At 39.0% G+C, this 12,061-nt stretch overlaps 1 long non-coding RNA gene across 2 annotated transcripts in view; it reads right to left on the reverse strand.

Annotated features, from left to right (window-relative positions):
• The window catches only part of LOC116466682 (uncharacterized), a 54,839-nt gene extending 43,216 nt beyond the window's left edge, over positions 1–11,623 (reverse strand). For both annotated transcript variants that reach the window (XR_009213051.1, XR_004247631.2), the window contains exon 1: positions 11,507–11,623. This is a non-coding gene — a long non-coding RNA (uncharacterized LOC116466682). The remainder of the gene's footprint in view (positions 1–11,506) is intronic.
• Positions 11,624–12,061: the final 438 nt, after the last annotated feature.

Here is a 12,061-nt window from a genome sequence, read left to right on the forward strand (position 1 = left end):
CCTCAGGTTTTATTTGCTAGGATTTGCACTTTAAAATTAAGATCCAGTGAGGCACAAAGAAAATAAAAGTAGATCATAAACTTCTCAACCAGATAATCTTTATTGATTTTTTAAAAATGGAGCATACCTGTATAAGGTTAGAAAAGTTGTAAGTTACCAACGTAATACAGCCAAAAAAAGAAAAAAGATTAGAAACATTAAATGATATGCCATCCGTATTTCTTTGATGAAGTGTCTGTACAAATTTTTTTGCCCACTTTTTATTTTCTTTTGTTATTAAAATGTTCAGGACTTCTCAGACTATGATTATGTTATTAAATTTTAAATTTTGAAACTTATGCTTTTTATATTCTGGTTGCCAGTTCTGTACTAAATATATGTTTTGCAATTTTTTTTTCGTCTGTGGCTTGTCATTTTCTTAGCAAAGGTTGTTTTTGTTTGTTTTGTTTTTGTTTTTTGTTTTTTTTTTAGATGAGTCTCCCTGTGTTGCCCAGGCTGATCTCAAACTCTTGGGCTCAAGCAATCCTCCCACCTTGGCCTCCCAAAGTGCTGGGATTATAGGTATGAGCCACCACACCTGGCCAGCAGAGCTTTTTGAAGAATGAAGGTTTTAATTTTGATGAAACTCAATTTATCAATTATTTTGCTTCTATGGTTCATATTGCCTCCTAAGAAATCTTTGCCTAAGATTCCAAAGATTTTCTCCTGTTTTCTCCTAGAACAGCATTGTACAATATAACTTTCTGTTATGGCAGAAATGTTCTATAATCTGTGCTCACCAATACACTGGGTATAGCTAGCCAGATGTGACTTCTGAGAACTTGATATGTTGCTGCAACAACTGAGGAGCTGAATTTTTAAATTTTATTTTGTTTTAGTTAGTTTAAATAGCCACATGTGGCCACCATAATGGGCCAGGAAGTTCTAGCAGTGTTATAGTTTTAGGTTTTACATTTTGGTCTATGATACATTTTTACTTAATTTTTATAGATGTACAAGGTATGTGTCAAGGTTATTTTTTAAAAAAAAATATGGACACCTAATTCCTCCAGCACCACTCTGTGTAAAGACTATCCTTTCTCCAATGAGTTAATTGGCACCTTAGTCAAAAATATCAATTGACCATGTTGGTGTGGGTCTATTTCTGGACTCTATGCTGTTCCATGGACCTATATGTCTATCCCTTCATCAACTGAACATATAGTCAACTGATATTTAAAAAGAGTGACAAGAATAAACAATGGGGAAAGGACAGTCTCTTTAACAAATGGTATTGGGAAAACTGGATAGTCACATGCAGAAGAATAAAATTGGGCGCTTATCTTGTACCACACACAAAAATCAGCTCACCAGCCTGGGCAATATAGCAAGACTCCATCTCTGCAAAAAAAATAAATAAATATTGAGCAAGGGAGTTTGAGGTTGCAGTGGGCTATGACTGCACCACTGTATCCTAGCCTGGATGACAGAGTGAGACCCTGTCTCAAAAAAAAGAAAAAAGAAAAAAAGAAAAGAAAAAACCAACGCAAAATGGATTAAAGACGTAAATGTAATACCTAAAACTATAAAACTTCTAGAATACAGGAAACCTTCATGGCATTGGTCACGGCAATGACTTATTGAATATGACACCAAAAACATAGACAACGAATGCAAAAATAGACAAGTGGTACTGCATCAAACCTCTGTACACCGAAGAAAATAATCAACACAGTGAAAAGGCAACCTACAGAATGGGAGAAAATATTTGTAAACCAAAAAATCTGATAAGAGATTAATATTAAAAATATATAAGGAGCTCTTATAATTCAATAGCAAAAGAACCAACCAAACAAAAATAACATAATTTTAAAATGAGCAAAAGCAGGCGCAGTGGTTCATGCTGACAATCCCAGCACTCTGGGAGGCCAAAGCAGTAGGATTACTTGAGCCCAGGAGTTCCAGACTAGCCTGGGCAACACAGCAAAACTCAGTCTCTACAAAAAAAATACAAAAATTAGTCAGGCGCAGGAGCACGCACCTGTAGTCCCAGCTACTTGGGAGGCTGACATGGGAGGATCACTTGAGCCCAGGAGGTCAAGGCTGCAGTGAGCTGTGATTGTGCCACTGCACAACAGGCTGGGCGACAGAACAAGACCCTGTCTCAAAAAATAAAAACTCAAAAAAAAATTTTAATGGGCAAAAGACTTGAATAGACATTTTTCCAAAGAATTCATACAAATGGCCAACAGGTATATGAAAAGATGCTCAGCATTGCTAATCATCATGGAAATACAAATCAAAACCACATGAGATATCACCTCACACCTGTTAGGATGGCTATTATTTGAAAGCAACAACAACGATAACAAAACCCAGGATATAACAAGGGATGGTGGGGATGTAGAGAAATGAGAGCGCCTGTGCCCTGTTGGTGGAAATGTAAAATGATACAGCTGCTATGGAGCAGAGCATAATTTTCCTTAAAAATTAAAAATAGAGCTACCATATGATCTAGCAATCTCATTTCTGGGTATTTATCTAAAAGAATTAAAATAAGATATCTGCATTCCCATGTTAACTGTAGCATTGTTCACAACAGCCAAGAGGTAGAAACAACCTTAATGTCCACTGGTGGATGAATAAAGAAACGGTGATGTGTGTATATAATGGAATATTATTCAGCCTAAAAAGGAAGAAAATCCTGTCACATGCTACAACATGGATGAACCTTGAGGACACTATACTAAGTGAAATAAGCTAGTCACAGAAGGACAAATATTGCATGATTCTTCGTACAGGAATTACACAAAATAAACTCATGGAAGCAGAAAGTAGAATAGTGGTTGCCAAGGGCTGCAGGTAGGGGAAAAGGGGAGTTGCTATTCAGTGGGTGTATAGTTTCAGTCACACAAGATGAAAAATTGTAGAGATCTGCTGTACAACTTTGTGCTCATAGTTAACAATACTGTACACTTAAAAATTTGTTAAGAGGGTAGAGCTCACTTTTTTAACCATAAAATTTTAAAAATCATTTTGTCTTGATTTTTGTAACTTTATAGCAAGTCTTGAAATCAGGTAGTGTGGATGATCCAACGTTTTCTTTGTCAAAATTGTTTTGGCTATTCTAGGTTCTTTACTTCTCTATATAAATTTTAGAAATAGCCTGTCAATTTCCACAAAGAAGACCGCTGAGATTGTGACTGCAATTGCGTTGTATCTGTCAATTTGGGAAGACTGGCATTTTGACAATATTGAGAATCCTAATCCATGAATTCAGTACATTTTACCACTAGTTTAGGTCTTGATTTCTCTCATAATGTATGTCAGTTTTTGGCACGCAAATCTTATACATGTTCTGTTAGATTTATTCCTAGGTATTTGTAAATTGGATGCTATTGTAAATACACTCTAAAAAGTTTTCACATTCAAAATATTTGCTGTTAGTATAAAAAAGTATAGTTCATTTTCATATACTGACCTTGCATCCTGTGGGCTTGCAAAACTCACCTACTAGATCCAGTAGATTGTCTCACAAAAAAAAAAAAAAAAAAAAAAAAGAGTCTCACTCTGTCACCCAGGCTGGAGTGCAGTGGCACAATCTCGGCTCACTATAAGCTCCGCCTCCTGGGTTCACGCCATTCTCCTGCCTCAGCCTCTGGAGTAGCTGGGACTACAGGTGCCCACCACCAAGCCCAGCTAATTTTTTGTATTTTTATTACAGACAGGTTTCACCATGTTAGCCAGGATGGTCTTGATCTCCTGACCTTGCGATCTGCCTGCCTTGGACTCCCAAAGTGCTGGGATTACAGGTGTGAGCCACCACACCCAGCTAGATCCAGTAGCTTTTTGTAAATTATTTGGATTTTCTTCATAGACAATCACGGTATCTACAAATGAAGGAATTTTTATTTCTTCCTTTCCAATCTGTATGCCTATTTCTTTTTCTTGCCTTATTACACTAGCTAGGATCTCCTGGACAATATTGAATAGGAGTGGGGAATGCCAACATTCTTGCTTTGTTCTTATCTTAGGCGGAAAGCATTTTATCTTTCTTTATGAAGTATGATGTTAGGTGTTTTCATAAATCCCCTTTACCAGGTGGAGGAAATTTCCTTCTATTCCTTGTTTTCTGAAAGTTTTATCAGGAATGAATGACAGATTTTTGTAAAATGCTTTTTCTGTATCTACTGAGATAATCATATGCCTTTTTTCTTCTTTAGTCTGTTGAAATGGTAAATTGCATTGATTGATTTATGAATACTGAACCAACTTTGCATTCTTGCAGTAAGGCTCATTTGGTCAGGATGTATTTTCTACTCTTTTTATATACTAGATTTTATTTGCTAATATTTTGTTTAACATTTTTATGTCTATATTCATGAGGGATACTGCCTTGTAGTTTTCTTATAAATTCTTTGCCTGGCTTTGATATCAGGTAATGCGGGCCACATAAAATTGAAAAGTTTTCTCTCCTTTTCCTTCTGTTTTTCCAAGACAGGGTCTCACTCTGCCACCCAGGCCAGAGTGCAGTGTACAATCATAGCTTGCTGCAGCCTCTGTCTCCTGGGCTCAAGTGATCTTCCTGCCTCAGCCTGCTGAGTAGCTGGGACTACAAGCATGCACCACCACACCTGGCTATTTTTTCTTTTATTTTTAGTAGAGATGAAGTCTCACGATATATTGCCCAGGCTGGTCTCAAACTCCAGAGCTCAAGTGATCCTCCTGCCTTGGGATCTCAAAAGGCTGGAATTACAGGCATGAGCCACAATGCCCAGCTTTCCTTCCTTTTTCTACGTCTGAAAAAGTCTGTATGAAAATGGTATTACTTCTTCCTTAAATATTGTAGGATCTGCCAATGAAGCGATCAGATTTTTCCTGTGGGAAAGTTTTTACATTGCCTAGTACCTCTTAGGTAAGCTTTGAGTGTCTGTCAAGAAATGTGTCCATTTATCAAATTTATTGACATAAAATTGTTTATGATATTCTCTTATCATTTTAATGTCTGTAGCATCTATAGTGATAGCACCTTTTTCATTCTTGATATTAAAACTTATGTCTTCTCCACTTTTCCTTCCGATAAGTCTGGCTAGAGGTTTATTAATTTTGTCTTTCAAATACCAGCTTTTGGTTTTAGAATCTTTTTTAAAATTTCGTTTCTGCTCTTTATTATTTTCTAGTTTCTGCTTGTTTGGGATTTAATTCCCTCTTCTATTTTTAAACTTTTTAAGGTGAAGACTTACATCATTGATTGGAGGTCTTTTGTTTTATAATATAAGCATGTAATGCTATGTATTACCTTTTAAGCACTGCTTTAGCTTAGTTTCATACATTTTGATGTATTATATTTTTATTGCCAGTCCGTTCAAAATAGTTTTTAATTTCCTTATGCCTTCCTCTTTGACTGACAAGTTATTTAAAAGTGTGTTGTCTAATTTCCAAATACTTGAGAATTATGCAGATATTATCAATTTCTAGTTTAATTCTGTTGTGATTAGAGAACATATTTTATATTATTTCAATTCTTTACATTTGTTAAGGTTTTATGTCTCAGAATATCATCCAACTTGGTGAATTTCCCACATACATTTGAAAGGATGGTATTCTGCTGTTGTTGGCATGTTCTCTAAAACTTAATTGAATCAAATTGGTTGATAGGGCTGTTCAGGTCTTCTATATCCCTACTGATTTTCTGATTACTAGTTCTATGGATTACTGAAGCAGGAGCACTGACATCTCCAACTAAAATTGTTTGTCTATTTCACCTTTGGTTCTTTCAATTTTTTGTGTTAGGTCCATTCATATCTATGCTTGTTGTGCATTCTTCATGAATTTCTCTCTTATTCATTATGTAATGTCCTTCTTTTTTCCTAGTAACATTCTTTATTCTAAAGTCTACTTTGTCTAATATAGCCACTTCATCTTTCTTTTGATTAGTGCTTTGCATGGCATATTTTTCTCCATCCTTTTACTTGTAATATCTATGTCTTTATATTTGAGGTGGGTTTCTTGCAGATAGCATATAGAGTTGGGTCTTGATTTTTTAACCCAATCTGACAATTCTTGCCATATTTTAAAAAACAAGTTAAAATTTCTCTCTACCTACTCCACCTTTTAAAAATTTGGATGTCTTTATATATTAGGCAACCCTTCAAGCCACTAGCCACTTCTATGTTCAATAATGTTTCCCTGTCCTAGAGATTTCTTATAGATTTGTCATGCAAATTAAACATAATACCTTTATTCAAAAATAACTTAAAAGTATACTTGATATTTCTACTCTCCCAATCCTAATGAGACAGAAGCAAGTATTATACACCCAATAACTCCCAATATCTGTCTACAACTAAAATCTCCCAAGTCACTGTCAAACCCACTAAGCCAAAAGCCTACTTAATATCTTTGATGTTTCACAGGTACCTCTTACTTAACATGTCTAAAACTCAATTTGTTACCATCCCCTGTACATTCTTCCTTTCAAATTTATACCCGTTTTATGTCTCTCCTCTCAGTGAATAGTAGTACTATCCTGCCAATTGCCAAGTCAGAAATTCAGGAACCACCTTCTGTTCTCCCTCCATCCAACTAATCATCAAACCCCCATTAATTCTACTCCTATATATTTTTTCAAATATCTTACTTTTTCATTCCCCATCTTATCTGCAATGTTACTAGCCTTTTCAGCAACCATCATTTCTTACCTGGACTTCTACAAAAGTCTCTTAATGGTTGTTCCTCCTACTTGCAGTTTTGAAGCTCCCAGCACTTTTTTTTTTTTTTTTTTTTTTTTGAGACGGAGTCTCGCTCTGTCGGCCAGGCTGGAGTGCAGTGGCGCAATCTCGGCTCACTGCAAGCTCCGCCTCCCGGGTTCACGCCATTCTCCTGCCTCAGCCTCTCCGAGTAGCTGGGACTACAGACGCCCGCCACCATGCCCAGCTAATTTTTTGTATTTTTAGTAGAGACGGGGTTTCACCGTGGTCTCGATCTCCTGACCTCGTGATCCGCCCGCCTTGGCCTCCCAAAGTGCTGGGATTACAAGCGTGAGCCACCGCGCCCCGCCAGCTCCCAGCATTCTTGTACCCTACTCCCCAGAACTTCTACTCACAAAGTCCTTTGGCTCCTTCTTCTTATCTATCCTCTCTCATCACTCCCTCCTTCACTGAAGCCACTGCCCCAACACACACATGTAAATCTATAATAATTAACACTGTACTTCCCAAGTCCTGGAACAACAGATGCTGTCTTTTGCATCATGTCTTTTCACTTGCTATTCCTTTATTTAGAACATCCACCTCCTCCTGTGTTCACTTAACTAACTTTTACTTATCCTCCAGGTTTTAGTTAAGGTATCCTTTCTCCTGAGAAGCTTTACATAATACCCTAATCTAGATCATGTGCTCTTTATCTTTTAGCACTTAACACATTGAAATTATTTTTCTCCCTGTATCTCTTTCTAGATTGCAACCTCCATGAGAGCTAGGGCTGCTTTACTTGTTCATTTCATTCATCACCGGTTCCCACTATTGTTAAATTCAGTAATCCTTATTACTTAGAAACAGGCACAAACCAGAACAAAGCAGTCAATGGCATAGTGTAATTTGGGTGTATTGACTGTCAGTGCACCACATTGACTATGGTTTCAGTCAAAAATATTCATTGCCCAACATGTTGACATTCTTATTACTGTGTAAGGCATTACAGGACTTGGACTCAGACGACCTTGGGCAATTCCTTTCAGCCTCTCTGAAGGTTTTTCTTCATTTCTTAAAGGGATTAACCAATACCTATACCAAAGTGATATAGGAGAAACAGATTATAGGAGATGAAGTGAAAGCATTTTGTAAATCAAACAATGATACTCAACATATACATATATGTATCCTTAACTAATCCACGGTGGCCAAAGTATAATGGCTTATTTTTATCCATCAGTGTTTTCCACTACTACTAATTTTCTACATTTTCAAATTTATTTTAATAAAGGACAGGATAAATACAAATAACCTTTCTTTTTCTTAAGTCTAAAACCCTTGTTTTAAAATCCTCATCATCCAATATCAATTTTATTTAAAGATTCTCAAATAGTTGCTGTGCATTAAAATAAAATTATTGATCCCTTTGTCAAACAAAGGATCTGTTTTAAGTCCACACTAACATTGTCACATTTAGTTATTTCACTTGAAACAAAAAACAACAAAAATATTAGAGGAAACAAAAATTTCTCAATGAAATATTATAAATAGCCAGGATGTATCCCACAATTAAAAGGCATAACTTTTCAGGAAGATTCTTTTTTCTTAAAAAAAAAAAAAAAAAGTAAAAACAATGCTATAAATTTCCAGAGGTGGAAGAGCATATAAGAAACATTGTCTTATTCCCCATTATCCAAAAGAGTACAGTTGGCCTTTGAACGATGCAGGGGTTGGGGTGCCAGCCCACTGTGCAGTCGAAAATCCAAGTTTAACGTTTGACTCTGCCAAAAACTTAACTACTAACAGCCTACTGTTGACTGGAAGCCTTACCAATAACATGAACAGGTGATTAACATATAGTTTGTATGTTATATGTATTACACACAGTATTCTTACAATAAAGTAAGTGAGAGAAAAAATGTGATTGAGAAAAATCATAAGGAAAATACATTTATGGGTATGTATCTACCCCGTAAGTTTACAAGATGAATTGTGTCTGAAATGGCGGGCAGCTGCAGCTGCAGACCTCCATACATATCAAGCAATTCAACTTTTTCTTCTAATGTCATGAGTTTTCTCTGCTTCTTGGGAGCGCTTCCAGCATTGCATGGGTCCCATGGTGTTATGCAAGGTATTGCACTGAACACAATGAAAGTATTGCACTAAACACAGTATTGCACTAAACACAATGAAAAATACATGAGAACCTCAAAAGATCACTTTTTACTGTGATACACAATTTTCTGGAGAGATTGACGGCTCCTGCAGAGATGATTAGCATCACATGACATTTTAAGTGGATATGCACAACACTTGAGCTCATGGCAATAGCAGCAGGAGGTGGCTACAAAATTACAATACAGTATGTACTACAGTTAGTTTCATGCAGTTACGATTTAATAGTGCATCTTTGTTGTTTATATTTCTCTCAACTACAAATGGTACCATGTAGTCTGTTTGTACGCATGTTTTAATAAGTTTTACATTTTTATAATAGATTTGTGTATATTTTACAGTAAATGATAAAAATAGACTAGTATCTACACATATGTTCTGCATTCATGATATACCTAAGTTTCTCTTAATTTTTTCAGTATTTCTAGGCTACTTGGCTCATCTGTTTTTTCAAATTGTCACAAATGTCCAAAAATTTTTCTTACACTTTGAAAAAATTATTTCAATTATTAGAAATAATTTTTTGAATTTTTTTTCAAATTATTGAAAAAAATCCACCTATAAGTGGACCTGCGTAGTTCAAACCCATGTTGTTCAAGGGTCAACTGTAAAATGAAATCATGAATATAAATGGTATATTTAAATAGTAAATATAAATGGTACAATCGCAATAAATTTATTATGATCGCTGTAGTTAGTTATCCTACGTTAAATAATGTATGTCGAATTGAAATAGTAAGACCAAGGACAACTAACTCGTTTATGCCAGTTTCAAAAATCTGGACCATTAGTAGCTAAACTCTGCAACTGTTTAAAATATCAAAATGAAAAACTGGTTAAATGGAAAAGTCAAACCCTGGATTCCCTCATATGTGTATTTTTCCCCTGTGGATCTCATCTGACTGGACCTCATATGCTTTCAATAATTTATTTGTAAATTATAATTCATACATAACATCAGTCAAATAGCTGCTTTTCCAACAAGGAGCTATGTGTGGGCAAATCACTGACTTTAGCAAACATCTGACAGTTAATCAAGGCGGTCAGGATCAATCGGCTATTTGTACATATTTTAGATGTATGACATCGCATACTGCGTGAGGTCACGAAAGGCTCACAAAAAGCTAGTCACATCCTGGCAAAACATGTTGTGTGACAAACAGACCAGAAACAGAAACTATCAGTGGCACTTAAGGGCAAACTCCAGCTGGGTTTCTTTATCCCTAATCCCAGTTTCAGCTGCAGGTTTTTTCCAGAAAGAACAGTAGTTTGATTTACTCAACACTCTGTAGAAGTCAGGGCGTGGTTATCCTCTAAATAATATTACAAATGGATTTTCTCTGAACTCCTGTAGCAATAGGATCTGACAGTGGTTACTGGTAGGAAAAGGTGAAATTAAGATCAAAATAAACGTCTACAAAAAATAACAGCTTTTAAGGACCACCTAGAGACAATGGAGGTAGGGGTATTTTTGAGACCAAAAAAAGAGTGTAACACAGCACAGAACATGAATACTTTTCAAGCTTCCAACACAGTTAACAACTGAAGAGTATCTGGTTTTGCCAGCTCTCCTATTACTGTTTTGTCCCATGTTATTCCAATACACTAATAACCTCCACAAATACAGATCAGTCACGTTTCCTTCTTGATCATTAGAAAAGGACTAATCGTAAATTTAGAAAAAATAATCAATGAAATGCTTCCTTTATCTTTTCTAAAACACTAAACTAGAAAGATTTGCAAAGTAAGACTGTGCAGCTTTTTCTACGGCAGGGATCAATGGGAGTGTACTTAATAAATGAATAACTGCATTCCTTCTCCCTGGCCAGCCGACAGAGTGGAAATCGACCTCTGTTCGGCGGGCATGCACAACCGGCTGGCATGGTGTCTGCTTTCCCCTCCTAGGAAAGGATCAGCTCTAGTTACATGCCCTGTGCGCGGCCTGAAGCCTGTAGCCGGATTACGAGCCCACTATGAGCCAGGGACTAAAGGTGACACAGATTTCACCTCTTTTCATTACATTTGAAGGAAGTTCTGTGCCCCTGATGAGGAAATTGGGGCCAAGCTCGCATAGGCAGTGCGGCCGAGTCAGCCCTGCAGCCCCCAAGCTAGGGCACGAACCCACCGCAGTGCTTGCACCAGGCACCGGCTCCGAGAGCAAAGGCGTGACTGGGCACCTAAATACCCACTAGGCAGGTAGTGACTGCAACATTAACTCTCTTCTTCTTGGCCTCTCAGGCCCCAAGCCCTCAAGAAAAGGGAAAACCGAGGCGCGAGCCAAGTGACTTTCCAAAGGTCACAGCTGGTAGCAGGCCGAGGAGGAGCTCGAGGCCTGGTCCTTGCGACCCTCAACGACCATCCGTAATAATGCCCAGAGCCTCTGCCAGGATTCCCCGGCCCTAGGTTCCCGCGGCCTTTGAGGGGAAAGGGCCAGGGCCTAGACGTTCCCCTCCCGCGTGGTTTTCCCGTCAGCAGCTTTCGTCTGCAAGGGAAAGCGGCGGCCCCACCCGCAGACAGCTGCGAGGCACCGCGCCAAGCGTATGCGCCTGTTCCCAGGCACTCCCTCCCTCGCCTTCACCCTTTTGCCACCTCCGCCCTCGCCCCAGCCCCGCCGTGCGCCTGCGCGCCCCGGCCCGTGGGCCAGCGGGCAGTCTACTCACGTGGGCCTCCGCATGGCCCAGCGCCGCCAAGGGCAAGGCGGGGCCTCGAGATCGCCCCGCCCCCTCCGTACCCCGCCTCCTGGAGGGAGCGCGGGACCCTCGGCTGGCGCGGGCACTTCCCCGCCCAGCCCGGGGCGCCGGCTTCGCCGCGTGCGCGTGCGCGTGGTGGGGTTTTGGCCGGGGGCGGGATGTGGTCGAGGCCGCCGAGGCCGCAAACTCTAGTGGGAAGGCGGCGTGCTGCGGCCGGCTTCGGTGGAGGAGGGGGCGTTTCCCCAGAAAAGGAAGGAAGTGGGTGTCAGGGGCATCAATACGGCCCCTTGGGCGTCTTAAGTGGGAAATCACAAGATACTGCTCCAGATTTTCCCATTTTATGGCTAAATCCAAATGACTCGGACCCCCTGCCCCATCATGTCAGGAACTTCAGCAGTTCCTTCCACCAAAGCTCAACTATTGCAAGCGCTGTGGTAATCATGAGCGTTATCTATGAAGCTGCTGCTGTGGTCAGGGCCCCAATCGTCCTGCTGAGTAGCAGGCTTTGAAAGACGGTGTCCAAGG

The sequence above is a fragment of the Hylobates moloch genome, unplaced genomic scaffold, assembly GCF_009828535.3.
Source record: "Hylobates moloch isolate HMO894 unplaced genomic scaffold, HMol_V3 SCAFFOLD_4, whole genome shotgun sequence".
In the NCBI taxonomy this organism is placed as follows: Eukaryota; Metazoa; Chordata; class Mammalia; order Primates; family Hylobatidae; genus Hylobates; species Hylobates moloch.